The sequence below is a fragment of the Anabrus simplex genome, chromosome 3 (genome assembly GCF_040414725.1).
Source record: "Anabrus simplex isolate iqAnaSimp1 chromosome 3, ASM4041472v1, whole genome shotgun sequence".
NCBI lineage: Eukaryota > Metazoa > Arthropoda > Insecta > Orthoptera > Tettigoniidae > Anabrus > Anabrus simplex.
This window is the reverse complement of record NC_090267.1, coordinates 274295581-274313638: the sequence shown is the minus strand read 5'-3', so window position 1 is coordinate 274313638 and position 18058 is coordinate 274295581. Positions and strand designations below refer to the sequence as shown.

Sequence of the window (18058 nt, the reverse complement as noted above, 5' to 3'; positions counted from 1 at the left end):
GACTAAGTTTGAATGTTTGGTATGAAACACCAACTATATCTGAGGGATAAGATGTTATAGCACTTGCTAAGCAACAAGTTGCACACAGTTGAACTTAAGAGGCTTTATCCACTAAAAATTCTTCAAAAATAACTTTTTGCTCTTTTTTGGGGGGGTTCATCTGATAGATCACACTGACTAGTCCTGCTGTCCTGGGTTCAATTCCTAACCAGGTCAAAGATTTTTACTTACATCTGAGGACTGGTTTGAGGTCTATTCAGTCTACATAAAGGCCCATCACGATTATAGTGCCATGGCATTTGGTTTGTTTTTGTTTTGTTTTGACAGACCACATCTTCCAATGTCTCTCTACCAATTTATATGCAAAAATTTCCAGTAGGCTGATTTGTAATTTAAAAAAAAAAAATTTTCCTTTTAATGAAGAGTAATGGGCATGGTACAACACTGTTCTGTACCTTACTTGACATTCATTGTTTGAGTTGCATTATTTTCTCTTAGTTAGGAAATAAACAAAGAATCAAACTATTTTTGACCCAATTTTAAAATTTTGTAGAATTCATCATATGTAAGCTATTCTTGATGATGAATCAAAATGGTCATATTAAATTAAAAACTGAAGGGGTTACAAAAGTATTAAAATAACTCTTTTTCAAACATAAAAATTACTATTTTTTCTGAAATCTATATAAATATAATTGTTAATCTTATGACAGTCTATCCTCTAGAAGAAAACTTCTGCTTTCAAGAGGAGTGAAAACTTACTTTTTTTTTTACTTTACTTCTGGAGATATTGATTTTTTGAAAAACATGGCAAAAATTTTGTAAATTCATTAAAACCAATCACATTCCACAATTAATTCCTTTTTACTCTGCATAAAATGCTCAATAAAAACATACACTGGGGCTAAATTCCAAGAAAATCTCTCAAATAGTCACAGAGATATTGAATAATTTCTGAAATATACATTCGCAAGTGCACGATACCACAGCTGCTGACACCATAAATGTTTAATATCCCTCTGACTACCGATTGTTTTACAAGACACTGAAGTGCCATGCTTCTACTCTGGAAAGTAGTTCATTACTGTGCAAGTAAACCTAAAGGCATACTGTAGGTCTCCAACATGTAAGGATTCTAAAATGGCTACTGACTGTGATGCTGTGATGGACCTTGGACATATGAAACAAGCATCTAACCAAATACACTATACAGTTGGTCCTCTCAATTAAAGCTGAAACTACAGTAGCTCTAGAACACCATCAGGAAGTTCAGGAGGAACCTGAGCAACAAGCCTGTGTGTCAGGCATGTTTAAGCATGTCATACCACTGTGTGAATGAGGGCACAATTTTTGTTTACAAGTTGTATACTAACAAGGGAAGTAATTGAATTATGATGACAAAAACACATACAGTATCCCCAGAATGAAAACCATTTTATATTCAATGCCACTTTTTCAAGATGAAACTTGAAAAATTATTACAAGATATTAGAATCATTCCGTACTGATGGTTTTCACTTTACAAAGGAAATTGAATATGTCCTCCTATTCAATATATACACATCTCCATCATTAGATGGAGTAATAATAGTCAAACATGTTTCAACTCATTTGAGCCATCTTCAGTGAAAAAGTGGGTTAAAGTTATTTACATAATTGATGCAAAAAATGTGTTAAAACATAATGAAGGAAAGAATGAAAAACAAAAAGAGACATGACGGAAATAAAAACAATTTGATATATATACACACTTCCATAATTAGATAATCAACTCGTCTGAGACATCTTCAGACATCGCCACTGAAGATGTCAAATAGCTCAACTCGTTTGAGACATCTTCAGACATCGTCACTGAAGATGTCTCAAACGGGTTGATTGTTACTCCATCTAATGATGAAAACGTATATATATTGAATTGTTTTTTTTAATTTCCGTCATGTCTCCCTTTTGTTTTCTTTTTTACTTCATTATGTTTTAACACATTTTTTAGCATCAATAATGTAAATAACTTTAACCATTTCTTCAATGAAGATGGCTCAAACGAGTTGAAACATGTTTGACTATTATTACTCCATCTAATGATGGAGATGTGTATGTATTGAACAGGAGGACATATTAAATTTCCTTTGTAAACTTGAAAAAATTCAGCACACCCCCTCTGACGAAGTTTTCAACCCCCCCCCCCCCCCGCCCCTCCCCAAACAAAATCATGGCGCTACAGCCCTGAAGTTTTCGTTTTAATTGAAAGTGTGTGCTTTGTGGATCCATTCCCTATGGCGCTATACTCCTCTTGGGCCTTGACTTACCAAATAACTGCTGCTCAGCCCAAAGGCCTGGAATTTACAAGGTGGAGTGTGGTCAGTACAATGAATCTTCACAGCAGTTATTATTGGTTTTCTGGACCAGGGCGGCTATCTCACCGTCAAATAGCTCCTCAACCGTTCTCACGTAGGCTAAGTGGACTTCAAACCTAACCTCCAATCCAGGTACAAATACTTGACCTAGCTCAGAATGAAACCTAGGGCCTCTGGGTAAGAGGCATGCTCATTACTCCTAGACCACAGAGTAGCACAACACATGAGGACAGGAGAAAATTAATACAAGCTGTTAGTCAGGACTGGTGTGTTTTGTCACTCCACTAGCACATATGAAATGAATATGGTAATACACATCTAATAAACAATGGTTTATTTTTACAAGTTGCTTTATGTCGCACTGACACAGATAGGTCTTATGGCAACGATGGGATAGGAAAGGGTTAGAGGTGGGAAGTAAGCGGCCATGGCCTTAATTAAGGTACAGCCCCAGCATTTGCATCGTGTGAAAAGATAAACCACAAGAAACCATCTTCAGAGCTGCCAACAGTGGGTTCGAACCCACTATCTCCCGAATGAAAGCACACAGCTGTGCACCCCTAACGACACGGCCAACTCGCTCAGTAGAATGGGTAATAAGTTATGTTACGCCCCCTTTATTTCACAAGTAAAACAGGCACTGCCATTTGCTTTATATCATAACATACTTAGAATATTACATGTCTAGAATATCACTATAAGCATCATCATTATTGTAACATGACTGAATATGAAATCATGTGTGGCAAAATGTTTTTCAGAGAAAATCTTCGTCATACTTCTGTCATAACAGCCCATGATTCGCCCATTGTTTGGTAACCCTGTTGACTGGCCCCACCGAGCTTTGACTGCAGTGGACAAGTCAGGGCTCCTTTATGGCCAGGTCAGGGGGGCATATGCTGTTTCCGATCCATGGTCAATCTACCTGTCTGAAAACAATCACTATGGTGTTTTTGAACACTGAATGTGGTTTGTTGTCATGCTGACACAAGTGATAGATTCTTCTTCTCAAATTCCTCTGAGAAATGTAAACTGTCCCAAATTTAAAACACAATGTAACAATTTCTGGTACTTCAATAAACTGTGCATTTATCTGTAAACATGACATTCTTGCAAGTCACAAGACCAAAATCCTCAGATTATAATGTGTGGAGCGTTGTTGAACGGGAGTCTAATAAACATTCACGCAATAAGACTGATACCCTAAAAGCTGCCATTACCCGAGTAATACCCAACATAAATAACAACCATGCGATTTGTGCATGTCACAGCTTCCGGCCCTGCACCGAAGACATGACTGCAGCTAAAAGCAGTTACATCAAAAACATCCTTACTTCAAACATCATAATATCTGTGTACCGTATTCCGCATATAACATACCGTTATTCGACAGATATGGTTATTTTATGAACTGCCTGTAATGTGTCCTCAAATAAATTATGCAACCTGTATAATGTTTCATTCTTACAAGATACTGTATTTACTCATATATTAGACCCCATATTTTGTTTCCTTTTTACAGCCACAAAAAGTAAGAGGGGTCCAATATGTGAGAACCTCCCATTTCAAATCTCCCTGTGGGTGGGGGCGGTAGAATAACACCCACGGTATCCCCTACCTGTCGTAAGAGGCGACTAAAAGGGGCCCCAGGGGCTCTGAACATTTGAGCATGGGTTGGCGACCACGGGACCCTTAGCTGAGTCCTGGGATTGCTTCCACTTACTTGTGCCAGGCTCCTTACTTTTATCTATCCTATCCAACCTCCCTTGGTCAACTCTTGTCCTTTTCCGACACCGACGCTATTAGGTTTGCGAGGGCTAGAGAGTCTTTCATTTTTCATGCCCTTCGCGGCCCTTGTCTTCCTTTGGCCGATACCTTCATTTTTCGAAGTGTCGGGCCCCTTCCATTTTTCCCTCTGATTAGTGTTATATAGAGGATGGTTGCCTAGTTGTACTTCCTCTTAAAACAATAATCACCACCACCACCTCCCATTTCAAATGGTGAACATAAAACTTTTAAGCAGACATAACGGCAAATGGTGAACACACGACTTCAGGCCAAAATACTGTACTGACTTGCATAATGGGCACCATGGCAAAAAAGAAGGACCTCAGTTTTCCCCCTTAACATTTTGGAAAAAATGTATACGCTAATGGACACATTTCATTTCTAACAAAAATGGACATAGTAGGTCATATGTAATACGTTAACATTGGATGCATTGCTGTATGCAATAAAACTAGTAAACATAGATCAACGGTTGCACACTCAGTTGTGCTGAACACGTTATACCTACACATGCCGCAAAGCATAACAATGATTTCCTTTATTAAAAATGGCTTTCACGGTCCCAGATCTTATAATCACGGGAATAGAACCAGCTTTTGGGTGGTTAGGCCGTGTGCATTTTGCAGAGTTTCACCCAGACGTGCCATTTGGGCTCATCAGCTGGAATGGCACGCCCCTCCAGGACTCTGCTTAGCAGTGGCAGACCAAACTGTGTGGCCCCGCCGTGTTAGCAAATAGGTATTGCTAACCTGCTAAAGGAGAAGTGAATTCTCCGTTCAAAAATACGTACTCCCCCATGGAGATACAATATCATAAATGGCTTTCACGGCCGCAGATCTTATAATCACGGGAATAGAACCAGCTTTTGGGTGGTTAGGCCGTGTGCATTTTGCAGAGTTTCGCCCAGATGTGCCATTTGGGCTCATCAGCTGGAATGGCACACCCCTCCAGGACTCTGCTTAGCAGTTGGCAGACCAAACTGTGTGGCCCCGCCGTGTTAGCAAATAGGGATTGCTAACCTGCTAAAGGAGAAGTGAATTCTCCGTTAAAAAATACGCACTCCCCCATGAAGATACAATATCAAAAGTGGCTTTCACGGCCGCAGATCTTATAATCACGGGAATAGAACCAGCTTTTGGGTGGTTAGGCCGTTTGGTCTGCCACTGCTAAGCAGAGTCCTGGAGGGGCGTGCCATTCCAGCTGATGAGCCCAAATGGCTCGTCTGGGCGAAACTCTGCAAAATGCACACGGCCTAACCACCCAAAAGCTGGTCCTATTCCCGTGATTATAATTATTTCCTTTATTATAAGCTATAAATTTCATGTTTGTTCCATACTGAAGTGCAATTATAAGAAATAAATTGACCTTTTCAATACAATATATTAAGTAAATAATATTACATCAGTCTTAGGACTAGTTTCAGCCACTTAGTGGCCATCTTCAGCCAAATAAAAATTAAACAGATTATGTGATACCTAAAACATACGTATACCAGGCAAAGACTATGTTGCAGGAATAATTATAACATTAAAATACATACAACAAAAATTGTCTGAAGACCACATGCGGCAACAAGTTGATTCTTCCCGCGCATTTCTTCAATGCTTTGCAGCTGAACAGGACAACTTTTTGGACTCAATTGTCACGGGTGATGAAACCTGGTTGTTCCACTTTACACCTGAGACCAAGCAACAATCACGCCAGTAGCGGCATCCCTCTTCGCCAAAGCCGCAGAAATTCAAGCAAACACAGTCTGCCGGTAAAGTCATGACAACTGTGTTTTGGGATCGAAAAGGGGTATTGTTGGTTGACTTTATGCCCGCTGGGACCACAGTTAATGTTGACAGGTACTGTGAGACCCTGAAAAAACTCAGACGGGCAATTCAGAATCAGAGAAGAGGAATGTTGAGCAAGGGCGTAAACATTCTTCATGACAGTGCTTGCCTGCACGTCGCCTGGCAAACCGTTGCTCTCCTGCGACAGTTTCAGTGGAACAACATCACCCACCCACCCTATAGTCCTGACTTGGCGCCCAGTGACTATCACTTGTTCCCTAAGTTGAAAGAACTTACTTACTTATCCGGCGCTACAGCCCTGTGTGAGCCTTGGCCTCTTCTATGATAGTCTGCCATCTACTTCGATCCTGAGCGGCTGGTCTCCATGGGCGGATGTTCATTGCCCTCAAGTCAGCTTCACCTTCATCACTCCATCTATTACGGGGCCTTCCTTGTCGCCGTCTTTTGTCTGCTCGGGATTTAACTACTTTTCTTGGCATTCGATCTTCCTCCATTCTTTCCACGTGGCCAAGCCATCGCAGTCTCTGTGCCTTAATAAATCTAACTATATCCTCCTGGTCTAATATGTTTTGTATTTCAGCATTCGTCCTTATCCTCCAACCATTCTGGTCTTGAATTGGGCCATATATTCGTCTAATAATCTTTCTTTCAAATATCTTTAATTTATTTGCGTCATCAACTAAAAGGTTCCAGGCTTCTGAGCCATATGTCACTACAGGTCTAATAAGGGTCCTATATATTTTGAATTTTGTAAGTTTAGACAATAGACGAGATTTAAATAATGTAAGATTAGCATAATAGGCCCTGTTTCCAGCTATTATTCTACGATGTATCTCCTCGCTTATTCTATTATTATTTTTTTAGCTATATCCGGCTCCATGGTTAAATGGTTAGCATGCTGGCCTTTGTTCACAGGGGTCCCGGGTTTGATTCCCGGCAGGGTTGGGAATTTTTACCATCATTAGTAAATTTCGCTGGCATGGGGACTGGGTGTATGTGTCGTCTTCATCATCATTTCATCCTCATCACGACGCGCAGGTCGCCTACAGGAGTCAAATCAAAAGACCTGCACCTGGCAAGCCGAACATATCCTTGGACACTCCCGGCACTAAAAGCCATATGCCATTTCCATTTCAATTTAGCTATACTGCGAATGGTGTTTAATTCGTTTTTAAGTTCTTTTTAGACAGCGGGATGCTAAAAGCACGGTGTATTATTGTGAATATGGTATGCTGCACATTTATGGGCATGTGGGTGTACAGGATCTTGATGGATTGTGTTAGCAGTGTGCATTGGTTTTCTAATAATCTTGTAGCTCAATGAAGCAGGTTGTCTGATAATCATTAGTCCTAAATAATTGAGTTTTTATCATTCTCTGATTCTAGTGTAAACTTGATATGTGGGTCAATGTGATTACAATTGGATAGGGTGGTGATGGCATCAGTTGCACTTTCGTTCATGATCATAAGAGTGTCATCCACATATCTTGTCCAAAAAATAATATTATTAAAAATGTTATTATTATTACTTTTAGTGTGTTCTAGATGATCCAGATTGATTTCAACTAGGATGCCTGATGCTGGCGATCCCATAGCTAACCCATTTTGCTGATAAATGCTATTGTCAAATGTGAAATAATTGTTATTCAAAACCATTTTTAGATTAGAGATGAAATCTTGAATTTCTAGTGGGCTCAGGCCACTGTGTTTATTTAAATGGTTGTGAATATTGGGACAAATTTTTGAAATCGGGATGCTTGCGTACATGTTAACAATAACGAAGGAATGGAGAGAATAGTTGGGTTGAACAGCAACATGATTTAGTTTTTCAACCAATTCATTAGTGTTCTTAATGGAATTCCCAGATAAAAATGATCTTTTTTTTTTTTTTTTTTTTTTTTTGAGGAAATGTTGGATGAACTGTGAAATTTTATATAAAGGGCTGGGTTTCTAATTAATGAAGGGTCGGATATGAACATCAGTTTTATGTATTTTGGGAAGTGCTTTGGCAGTTGGCAGGCCTGATTAATATTAATCAACTTATTTCTTTCTTTGTCTGTTAATAGACATTGTACCGGGCGGTACACCTCCACGCCGCTAATTTAAAATGTGCGCCAGTTGAAACTCCTCTGCTGGAGGAAGTCTGAACTTTATTGACGGTATTAATCTTCAAGTTTCTCAGAAGATGTCACTACCTGGAAATTTTAGAGTTTTTGAACTGTGTCATTTTCGACGTATTTTTGTTTCGCTTGTAGAAAGAAGTGTGAACTTTCTCTTCTAGAGGACACTACTGAAGATCAACAATAGTGCACCCTAGTGCGGAGTGAAAGAACTGTTTTTTTGGAGAAAATTTTTATTTCAAAAGTTTGTTTCTTGTTAAATTTCTTTCTGTTATTGTTTAAGTTGGCTGTATACCCCTCTCTTTCCCCTTGTTTTGCATTTAACCAATCCCGAATTTCTGTTATTAATTTCTGACCAATCAGAGGTATCTTCCCCCAACTTGAATATGTTGCTGTATCCTACCCAATAAAGAGTTTGTGGGAGGGTGTTTTCATTCCCCTAACGCCTCGAACCTTCCGCGAGAGGATATAAACTGCTGATTTTAGGGTCTCCGGGCCACTTCTGTTCCATCTTTCAGTGTGTAAAGTACATAGCAGGGGGCGGGAAGCGCCTCTTTCTTCGGCAGCGGTCAACAAGAAGGTAATGGCCAATTAATAACTTCTTTCTTTGCTAGATCAGCAGTTTAACTCTCGGGGCGGGTCCGAAGTTTCTCCATCATGTAACCTTCCTTAAAGTGTATCTATTCTATCTTTAAAAGGCATATCGGGATAGAGAGTGCTTAACCCTCTCGAGCTCCCAATCATATTGTTTTGAGGTGAACTTACTTCTCACAACCGATTCTTCCTTAACGTAATGTAAATTTGTTTCTTTCTTAAGTCTCCTCTTTAGTATGGGATTAGCCCTTGCATTTGCGGCCTAGAGCCAAATTAGGTTTTAAAAACAAAATGTATTAGGAGTGCAGTTCGCCTCCTCTCAACTTGGTGTTTTAGAGGTCATGTAATTATCCCTCTTTTCATTTAATAGACCTCAGTAGGTTGGGTATTTTACCCCTGTGTATATGTCCTTAGAGGACAACCTGAAGGTGGAGTTAGGTGTGGCCTTGTGATAGGCTTAAAACCTTGAGAGCGGATCGCTCTTTTGCAATTTGTTTCTGCGTGCCTCTAGGAGGTATTACTGTGTAATTTGGAGCCAGTACTCCTGGGCATAATTGGGGTTTTCTGCCCCTTTGCTGAACCTTATGTACATGTAAATTCGGGCTAACTGCTCGAGAATAGGAAGTTCGGGGCCTGAAGCCCAAAACCTGTAAATACTATTGTTGCTCTTTGTTGCCTTGCTACTCTGTACCTGCCATGCTTGTTATTTCTTTATTTTGAAAGAAAAATATAACCTTGTTAAATTTTAAATTAATTTTACTTTCGTAGCTTGAGACCTATTCACCACCCCGCACCTTCTTTCACGCATAACTACCGCAAAAACACGGTAACAAGTGGTAGCAGAGCGTGGTTGAATGGGTCTCAATTTAGCCCCTTTTGACGGCTAAACATTGTTTTGTTCCGAACTCTAACAATTTTCTCAGTTGCTGGAATTTTTTTGATTTTTTCAAAATTGTTCTGTCATCATGCCCGGCCCTCGCGATGTTCTCCATCTTAACTATTTGCGCAAGGAGGAGTTAATCTATGAATTAACTATTAGAAATGTGCAATCTGGAGGCACGGTTGCAGTAGACACAAATAAGCTTAGAGAGTCCCTTGATTTGCCCATTTCCATCCCCACCTTGGGAGAGAAAGAAGTTGACGACTCTCTTTCCACGATCGTCGAGAATATTACTGGGCTAGCTTCTGTAGTTAGTTTTTTTGATGAAAATGATCCTTCTCCTAATCAAATTAAGCGTGTGCAAGCCAGGCTACATCACTTTTCAAATAGAGTTAACGATCTGTTGTCTCTGAAGTTGAATGACGTTCAGAGGAAGGAAGCTAGTACGCTGCTTGAAAATATTTCTGAATTGTCTAGCAAGGTCACTCAATTGTTAACGGGGGAGGTTCCTCCCAAAAGCGATCTACCCACCACTGTGAATGTAGGTAGTGAAGAAGAGCCTCCTAAGGGAGAAGCAAATAGGAAAACCATCGCTCCTCAAACAACCTCTGCCCCATTGGACGAGTCTGAACGCCGTAACTCATTAAATAATGTACGTTCTGAATTAACTTCCTTGCCATTGAAACCTTTACTTACTATGTCACCCGGGTTTAGTAGCTTGCCTCATCCACTGGCAATGTTGCTCAGAGGTATCTCTAAGTTTTCCGTTAATACCACCAGTGACGTAATTTCATTTTTAAGATTTCTAGTTGAATTTCAGGATCATGTCCTTGTGTTTTCTCTTTCTCCATGTCAAATTTTGCAAATTATCTATCCTTATGCAATTGGTATTCTCTCTGACAAAATAGTAAGAGCCATAGCTGAACAGTCATCTATTGAAGATTTTCATGCACACTTGCTTGCAAATTTTATTCCCGCCCGCGCGAGGTCATTTCTGATTCAGAAGTACTATTACCGTGTACAACGCTTGGATGAAAACTTGGCTGATTTCATACAGGACATTAAGTTTTATACTAGGGTGTTTGCTCTTCACTTCCCTGAGGATCAGATTGTACAAGCCATTGTGGAAGGTATCTCACCATCCTATAGGTCATATTTGTGTTTCGCGGCGTGCCCGCAAACTTTCTCTGAACTTGAAGCATTGGCCGTCTCAGCGGAAGGAGTTAGATACGCCGATTCCTTGCGTGTCGCGAAAGAACCCCCACCTTCCTTTAGTAATATTCGGCCTCCACCTCGCCGACCAGTCACACCCCGTAAATGTTTTGCTTGCGGGTCGCCCGACCATCTGCGCAATAAGTGTCCACTGATCAAGTCTAGTAGGGCAAATAATGGAGCTGGTTCATCACAAGGCTGTTTTAAATGTGGGGCTTTCTCACATATCGCCAAGAATTGCCCAAACTCAAATAGCACCCCCTCCTGCTCAACTTCTGGTGCAAATTCCACCAATGCCAATAATAAAAAATGACTAGTGACTTCGGCTGAGTCGACTAATCCTGCTTCCCAAGGCTCAGCCACTGGCAAAAAGGTCGTGAATTCAGGGAACGATCAGTCTTCAAATTCATCTTTTGAATGCCCTAAAGAATGTCTTAGGATTGCGGCGGATACCCCCGCACCTGTTCCTTTTCTTAAGATTGAGTTAAATAACGAGCCTATAACCGCTCTATTAGATTCAGGCAGTGTTTGTTCAATTATTTCGGACCAATGGTATTCAAAATTTAAGTCTGTTTGTAAATTACCTGACTATGATTCATCTCCTGTTCAATATGTTTCGGCTAATTCATCCCCATTAGAAATTCTAGGTTCTGTAAATGCCAAAATTCGTATTTTTAAATTTACATGGAAAATCAAACTGTTTGTGGCTAAGCACTTGTCTTGCCCCATCATACTGGGAGCGACTTCATTTCTCACACTGGTCTTGTGCTCGATCTCCAGAGGAGGTCGTGCACATTCAAATTTGCGTCCAATTGTAAAATTCCCTTGTTAAAGTGTAATTCTGTATCATGTTCATCTATTTCGCCTACCCAGGATGAGATGTTGTTAGACCTTAGACATCTACCTGAGGAGCAGGCTGATAGTATTCGTAAGTTGTGTCAGTCATTTCCAGAGGTGTTCTCTGATACTCTTGGTGTTACTGACCTTATCGAATACAAAATTGAGGTCACGGATTCGATTCCTGTCCGTTTTCCACCATATAGGCTATCTCCACCTAAAATGAAGGCATTGAAAGAAATCATCGCTCAAATGTTGAAGGATGGTATTATTAGGCCCTCTAAGTCGGCGTATTCTTCGCCTATTTTTCTAGTCCCGAAACCCCAAGGAGGCTTCAGGCCTGTCATTGATTATAGGGCTCTAAATCGGAAGGTGGTGTTGCAATCTGTGCCCCTTCCTGACCTTCATTCTTGTTTTTCATGGTTTCGTAAGGCCAAGTTCTTTACTATCTTGGACTTGAATCAGGCCTATAATCAAATTCCCCTTGCCGAAGAGTCTAAACATCTTACAGCGTTTGCCACGGACTGGAATTTATACGAATACAACCGCGTGCCTTTCGGGCTCCCCACTGGAGCAGCTGTACTCACTAGGCTGCTAGATAGGGTCTTCTTCGACATCAAATTTGAGTACTTGTACCACTACTTGGATGATGTCGTTGTATTTTCAGAGACTTTTGAAGAACATCTAGATCATCTGCGAGAAGTTCTCGATCGCCTTCGTAAGGCTGGGTTAACTGTCAAGTTGTCCAAGGTTGCCTTTGCTAAGCCCTCTATGTCATTCCTAGGGCATATTGTGTCACCTGATGGTGTAGCAGTCGATCATTCTAGAACACAGGCCATCCGTGATTTTAAACCTCCCAAGGACATTAAAGGTATCGCCAGGTTCATTGGTATGGTGAATTTCTTCAGGAAGTTTATTCCTAACTTCGCTAATAGAGCGGCGCCCTTAAACCTTCTTCGTAGGAAAGGCATCAATTCGAGTGGGGACCTTCTCAACAAGCCGCTTTTGAAGATCTTAAATTAGCTCTCTGTAATGCCCCTGTACTTGCTATGCCTGATTTCTCGAAGAAATTCATCGTCCAAACCGACGCGTCGTCGTCAGCAGTAGCGGCAGTCCTTCTTCAAGAGACTGAACTAGGGAGGCGACCCATCGCCTATGCATCTAGGACTCTATCGGCTCAAGAAGCCAAGTATTCCATCTATGAGCTCGAAGGTTTGGCAGTCTTATTCGCCTTAGAAAAGTTCCGTCTCTATCTGGAACACGTCAAATTCGACCTGGAGACAGATAATCAAGCTTTAAGCTGGGTCTTAGGTAGGCCGCGTCGTACTGGTCGTATAGCCCGTTGGGCCATCCGTATTTCTGCCTTCGAATTCGATGTCAGGCATATCAGAGGTACTGAAAATGTTGTTGCTGATGGACTCAGCCGTATGTTTTCCAACGACGTCGAGACCCATGAACCGGTCGACAGTTCATCACCTCCCGAGTCCATACTATCTGATGTTAATGCCATCTTAACTGATGCTCCCATGCTCTTTAGGGATATCGAGAAATACCAACGTGAAGATCCGACGCTGGCTCCGATAATGGAAACCCTTTCTTCTGGGGAACATGTTGTCCCTTATGTTCTGAGGAATGGTGTTTTATGTTGCCCATCGAGGCATGATAAGATGATGAAAGTTGTCGTTCCAGCTGTTCTTGTACCTATGATCTTCAAGTATTATCATGAGACCCCATTAGGAGGGCATCTTGGTATCTTTAAAACTCGTGATAAGATTCGTGAAATGTTCATCTGAAAGGTATGGACGGTGAAATCCGTGAACTAGTGAAGGCTTGCAAACCCTGTTTAATCAGTAAACCCACCATGTCCACCAAGGTAGGCCTTTTGTCTTCGCATCAAGCGTCGCGCCCCATGGAACGTCTGTATATTGATTATGTAGGACCCTTCCCCCAGTCAAAGGGAAATGCCAACAAGTTCATCTTTGTATGCGTAGATGGTTTTACAAGATTTTCCTGGTTATTTCCGACTAAGCTGGCTACCGCTCAGTCCACCATTACTTGCCTAAATTCTATTTTTGCCTCTTTTGGTCCGTGCCAATATATTGTATCTGATAATGCTAAGGCGTTTACATCTAATTTATTTCGTAAATTCTGCTTTGACCTGTCCATCTCTCATGTGACAACTTCTGCTTATTACCCTCAACCATCTCTGGCTGAACGGGTTAACCGTAATCTCAGGTCCGCGCTTATTGCCTATCATCATGAAGATCATTCCAGGTGGGATACGTCCCTGCATTGGTTAGCTTTTGCTTTGAATTCGGCAGTTCATGAATCACATAAATTTACTCCAGCCTCTTTGATGTTCAAGTTTGTTCCCAACACGCCGCTCTCTAACCTCTGGTCTCTGAGTGACATTCTACCCGAGACAATAGATCCGGACAACATTAAAGATCTTTGGAAGAAAGCTAAAGCCAATCTTAAAGTGTCTCATGAAAAGGTTAGGGAAAGGTATGATCGTGGACGGAGACCCACCCCTTTGAAGGTAGGTGACCAAGTTATGGTCAAGAACTTTGTTCCCGCGGGCAAGCTTGCCCCCAGATTTCATGGGCCTTGTATCATTCTCGATTTTCTTACGCCGGTTACGTTGTTATTAAGTAATCCAGCCACCGAGAGGATATTTAGGGTTCACCTGTCACAGGTGAAACCAGTGTAAATTTTGTGTCAACTTGCTTCATATAATTTGAAAGGAATATGAAGGTTATATTTTTTTTTTGAGTTTCACTTTTAAGGCTTTCTGCCCCTTCTATAAAATTTAGTTTCATATGTAAGTATTTTTGTAAACCCTCCCCGCACCGCTAAACTGCCATTCTGTCCTTACCACGGCCATTACCACGCTCCCGTCTCCTGCTATACACACTGTGGCTTGCTTATATTAAATGCCATGGATATCTGCACGCCGCTGGCCCCTCAACCTCTCCACCAAGCCTGTGCCCTCAAAAAATGATGATGGTCCAACAATTCTGCCGCCTAGTTTTAATGTTTCAGTGCCCCCGCAGCCTCGTGGCGCCGTGCCGCGACTGGGCTAGAGGAAGGGCCCCCTCGACCCCAGCGAGGACGATATGTGCATGGCGAGCCGGAGCTCTCCTCCCGACCAAGGCTGATGTGCGGCGCACGATCTGCTACTTGCCCGCAGCCTGTATATGTTCACCGCGGGCGCGGCGTGCTTCTACACCACTGCTCCCCTCACAGTGCGGGCGAGCGGTATCTCAGGGTACTTGAGGGGTCCGAGCGGCCTCCTCTGGACGCAAGCTGCAATGGCCGGTCTGGCCATCCAACTTAATCAACATCAACTATATGGACATTCCAGATCAACTTTACTACCCTTTCTTGGGTATTCTACTGCAAATTTTGGTGGACTTAGAAAATTTTCCTCAACTTTAAAAACTAAAGTTTTCCTTCTGAATTCAACTTCTACAAACATAAAAACTTTACTTCTCCAGTTACAACAAAAATTTTGAAACTGAATCAAACCACATTAAGAAAATCTTATAAATTCTTCGGCAATTAATCTCCATATCTATATCAAAACTTGGACCTTGTTTTCAAACAAATTTCATGTGTCACCTCTGGAGGAACATTTGGGGGGGGAGGTCTGTACCGGGCGGTACACCTCCACGCCGCTAATTTAAAATGTGCGCCAGTTGAAACTCCTCTGCTGGAGGAAGTCTGAACTTTATTGACGTATTAATCTTCAAGTTTCTCAGAAGATGTCACTACCTGGAAATTTTAGAGTTTTTGAACTGTGTCATTTTCGACGTATTTTTGTTTCGCTTGTAGAAAGAAGTGTGAACTTTCTCTTCTAGAGGACACTACTGAAGATCAACAATAGTGCACCCTAGTGCGGAGTGAAAGAACTGTTTTTTGGAGAAAATTTTTATTTCAAAAGTTTGTTTCTTGTTAAATTTCTTTCTGTTATTGTTTAAGTTGGCTGTATACCCCTCTCTTTCCCCTTGTTTTGCATTTAACCAATCCCGAATTTCTGTTATTAATTTCTGACCAATCAGAGGTATCTTCCCCCAACTTGAATATGTTGCTGTATCCTACCCAATAAAGAGTTTGTGGGAGGGTGTTTTCATTCCCCTAACGCCTCGAACCTTCCGCGAGAGGATATAAACTGCTGATTTTAGGGTCTCCGGGCCACTTCTGTTCCATCTTTCAGTGTGTAAAGTACATAGCAGGGGGCGAGAAGCGCCTCTTTCTTCGGCAGCGGTCAACAACAAGGTAATGGCCAATTAATAACTTCTTTCTTTGCTAGCTCAGCAGTTTAACTCTCGGGGCGGGTCCGAAGTTTTTCCATCATGTAACCTTCCTTAAAGTGTATCTATTCTATCTTTAAAAGGCATATCGGGATAGAGAGTGCTTAACCCTCTCGAGCTCCCAATCATATTGTTTTGAGGTGAACTTACTTCTCACAACCGATTCTTCCTTAACGTAATGTAAATTTGTTTCTTTCTTAAGTCTCCTCTTTAGTATGGGATTAGCCCTTGCATTTGCGGCCTAGAGCCAAATTAGGTTTTAAAAACAAAATGTATTAGGAGTGCAGTTCGCCTCCTCTCAACTTGGTGTTTTAGAGGTCATGTAATTATCCCTCTTTTCATTTAATAGACCTCAGTAGGTTGGGTATTTTATCCCTGTGTATATGTCCTTAGAGGACAACTTGAAGGTGGAGTTAGGTGTGGCCTTGTGATAGGCTTAAAACCTTGAGAGCGGATCGCTCTTTTGCAATTTGTTTCTGCGTGCCTCTAGGAGGTATTACTGTGTAATTTGGAGCCAGTACTCCTGGGCATAATTGGGGTTTTCTGCCCCTTTGCTGAACCTTATGTACATGTAAATTCGGGCTAACTGCTCGAGAATAGGAAGTTCGGGGCCTGAAGCCCAAAACCTGTAAATACTATTGTTGCTCTTTGTTGCCTTGCTACTCTGTACCTGCCATGCTTGTTATTTCTTTATTTTGAAAGAAAAATATAACCTTGTTAAATTTTAAATTAATTTTACTTTCATAGCTTGAGACCTATTCACCACCCCGCACCTTCTTTCACGCATAACTACCGCAAAAACACGGTAACAGACATGACACATTTTTTAGTGTTTGTTTAAGCTGATGCTGAATTTTTAGTGTAGGGTCTCTTTTGATTACTGAAAATGAGCTGTCTGTGAAGAATTGTTTAGTTTTTTCTATGTAATTTGACTTATTCATAATAACATTGTCAGTGATTTTCTTAAAATCTAATATTTGTCTTTGTGTTGGGAGTTTAGTTTGGCATATATTATTATTATTATTGGCATTGATTATTGGGATGGAAGGGTTTCTGTTAGATATAGAGTTGAAGATGTTATTCAGTTTCTTTAGCTTCAAATCTCATTTCTTCTTGTTTATCTACCAGCAGTTTACTAATGGCTAACTTGGCTTCCACTGTAGTGGTGATGACGTCATTGAGAAGGTTGGAGGAGGGCCGGTTGTGTTTTGGACCCTTGCTCAATATGGATGTCTCAATATCATTCAATGTCACTTTAGAGAGATTAATAAACAGGGAGTGAAACTGAGCAAGTCTGTCAGAGGGAGTGTGTGTTCTTTTGGCTGTGGATTTAGAGTCTTTTTAAGAATTTTAACTTTTCCTCTAGAATCTGATGTTTTTTTTGATAACGTGGATTGTAACCTAAAATCGACATAAGATTGAAAAATATTCCAATGAGTGTAAGAAAGAAAATTACTTATCTCGACATGTGTCTCATATAATCTATTATTAAGAAAAGATTTCTTCTTATTATAAGAATCTAATTTCATCTTGAAACCAGATTTTATTCGTTCCGGTTTGAATTTTCATAGTTTGAAAAGGGGATCTGTGTTTCTTAGTATTAACTTTGAGAAAATTAGATGTCAAATCATAGGTTATACAGTAAAACCTTGATGCATTGTTCTTCAAGGGGGAGGGGGAAAATGACGATGGATGCGGGAAAACAATAAATGCAGGTGACATAAAAATAGTGGGAAAGCAAAATAATAAAATATGGGTACTTTGGGCATTTTTCATCATGTAAATATAATAACAATAATAATACAACAATAATAATGGTGTGTGGCCTCCGAAGCAGGGTGCACGTCTTGCGAGTTGTCGCGTGATAGGCGATCATTGTTCTTATGAAAATGCAGTTCTACCTAAGATGAATCCTAATGTATAAGTCGGCGCGCGAGCACACAGCCCCTGAACCATCGGAATTAACCAAGGAAAGTTAACATCCACGACCTGATCGATACCCCTTCAACCGAAGACCAAAACGCCCTAACCATTTAGCAACGGAGACGGAAATGCTCATACTATATATACGTGAATGAAAACCTACAACCTGTTCTCCAGTCATTGACCGGGTCAGGGATGTAACGAATGAAGCATATAGAGGCTAGTAGTACGATGGGATTGCC

The 18058-nt window shown here is 40.9% G+C and overlaps 1 protein-coding gene across 1 annotated transcript in view; it reads right to left on the bottom strand.

Moving 5' to 3' along the window:
- The window catches only part of LOC136866246 (DNA repair protein RAD51 homolog 3), a 104701-nt gene that overhangs the window by 10373 nt on the left and 76270 nt on the right, over positions 1 to 18058 (bottom strand). The window lies entirely within an intron of this gene.